Source organism: Sphaerodactylus townsendi, linkage group LG07 (assembly GCF_021028975.2).
Source record: "Sphaerodactylus townsendi isolate TG3544 linkage group LG07, MPM_Stown_v2.3, whole genome shotgun sequence".
Lineage (NCBI taxonomy): Eukaryota > Metazoa > Chordata > Lepidosauria > Squamata > Sphaerodactylidae > Sphaerodactylus > Sphaerodactylus townsendi.
This window is the reverse complement of record NC_059431.1, coordinates 816,948-819,597: the sequence shown is the minus strand read 5'-3', so window position 1 is coordinate 819,597 and position 2,650 is coordinate 816,948.

The window sequence follows — 2,650 nt, the reverse complement described above, 5'->3', positions numbered from 1 at the left end:
AAGGTCCATTAACATTTCAGAAGGTGAAGACAGCTGCCCCCTCCCCACAGCCAGGTGTGAGTCCTTGCACCTAAGCCCAGCTCTTTGATGGCAGGAGACGCCCCCTTCCCCTCCCCCTCTCCTTCCTCCCCTGCGGCCTTTCTTGCACATACCATCTGATGCACTTTACCACCTTATCATCCTCCCAGAGAGGAACCTGGCCCCCTCCCTCCTTTTACTGGGGTGATCTTAATTGAATTGGATTAGGGCACCTGTTGTGATATTAACCGCTGTTTTTAAGTAGCTTTTTAATGGATTTTAGTATTTTATTATTGTTATCGATTTAATTAACTGTATATATGAATGTTGTACACCGCCCAGAGCCCCCAGGGGATGGGGCGGTTTATAAATCGAAACAATAAATAAACAAACAAATAAACAAACAAATAAATAAATAAATAAATCCTGTCAGTCTGGTAGCTTTTGCTCCTAACGTTTCTCCCGCGTCTACGGCTGGCATGTCACAGTAAGACGTGTTCATCTTCGTGGCCTCCGTGCAGTAACACATTGGGTCTGTGCATCCGCAGGCCAGTGTGTGCCTGCACAGAAGACCAACAGTTACAGTTAAGTGCAACTCTTTTTTCCTCTCCGTGGCACAACCCAGAAAACCCACAACAGCCAGCTGATTCTGCCCATGAAAACCTTGGACAATACACAGGGGCGTAACGCCCAGGGGAGCATATGGGAAATGTCCCTGGGGCTGCGGCCATTTAGTCACATGAGGGCGGAAACTCCACACACACACACATTCACACACACACCCCTCCTCCTTCCTTCGGGTCCATACATTGACTTCAAGACCTGGTGCAAAAAAATGTTGTGTGGCCGAGGTGGGGGAGGGTGGCCATCCATACAAGAAAGCGGGGAGCAGAAAACTAAGATTTTGCACCGGGCTAAATACTTGTCTGACAATACATTGTCATATTTCCTCATAATACAGACTTTGACTATCCAGTGGCGTAGGAGGTTCAGAGCTCGTGTATCTAATCTGGAGGAACCGGGTTTGATTCCCAGCTCTGCCGCCTGAGGTGTGGAGGCTTATCTGGGGAATTCAGATTAGCCTGGGCACTCCCACACACGCCAGCTGGGTGACCTTGGGCTAGTCACAGCTTCTCGGAGCTCTCTCAGCCCCACCTACCTCACAGGGTGTTTGTTGTGAGGGGGGGAAGGGCAAGGAGATTGTAAGCCCCTTTGAGTCTCCTACAGGAGAGATATAAATCCAAACTCTTCTTCTTCTTCCTCTCCTACAACAGGCACCTTGTGAGGCAGGTGAGGCTTAGAGCAGGGGTAGGGAACCTGCGGCTCTCCAATTGGCCATGCTGGTAGGGGCTGATGGGAATTGTAGTTCCTGAACATCTGGAGAGCCACAGGTTCCCTACCCCTGGCTTAGAGGATTGAGTCTGGAGAGGACTGTGACTGGCCCACGATCACCCAGCAGGCTTCGTGAGTAGGAGTGGGGAAAGAAACCCCACGCCTGGTGAGCTGGGTTTGTTTCCCTGCTCCTCCACATGAAGCGTGCTGGGGGACCTTGGGCTAGTCACACTCCTCTCAGGACAATCTCAGCCCCACCTACCTCGCAAGGTGCCTGTTGTGTGGAGAGGAAGGGAAGGAGTTGATAAGCCGCTTTGAGTCTTCTTACAGGAGAGAAAGGCAGGGTACAAAGCTAGACAGTTCTAGTAGTGGCTAAGAGCAGGTGTACACTGATCTGGAGGAACCGGATTTGATTCCCAGCTCTGCCCCCTGAGCTGTGGAGGCTTATCTGGGGAATTCAGATTAGCCTGTGCACTCCCACACACGCCAGCTGGGTGACCTTGGGCTAGTCACAGCTCTACGGAGCTCTCTCAGCCCCACCTACCTCACAGGGTATTTGTTGTGAGGGGGGAAGGGCAAGGAGATTGTCAGGCCCTTTGAGTCTCCTGCAGGAGAGAAAGGGGGAATATAAATCCAGACTCCTCCGACTCCTCCTCCTCTTCTTCTTCTTCTTTTTCTTCTTCTTCTTCTTCTTCTTCTTCTTCTTCTTCTTCTTCTACTACTACTACTACTACTACTACTACTACTACTACTACTACTACTACTACTACTACTACTGAATCAGAGCTTTGGTCCTTCATGGTCATCTACTCAGGCTAGCTCCAGGGTCTCTAGCTGAGGTCTTTCCCATCACTTCCTGCCTGGACCTAATAAGAGGAGAAGCCCTGGATCGAACCAGGGACCTTCTGCATTCCAGGCGAAGGTTCTTCTGCTGAGCCACTGCCCCCCTCCCCTGTTCCAGGGCCATTCCCTCTCGGCCCCATCCACACGACCCTCCTATCTCCTCTGGGCTGCCCTTCTTCTTCAGCTCTGTCCCTCCCGACTGTGACATCACCCGTGATGCAGAGGCCAGCTGCTGAGAAGGGGCTGTGACCCTCAAGGAAAGAAACATTCACCAACCGTGCCCCACCGGCATGCAGAGCCCCTCGCCCTTTGTCACCGCTCGCAGGGAGAAGGTTCCCAGGTTAAATGCCATCAGGGCTCCAGAGGCCTCTGCCGAAGAACTGCACCCCTCCAACTTCCCCCGCGGTCAGCGTGCAGGAGGCGTCCCAGATCTCTGAAGGGACATCAGGCTCTCAAG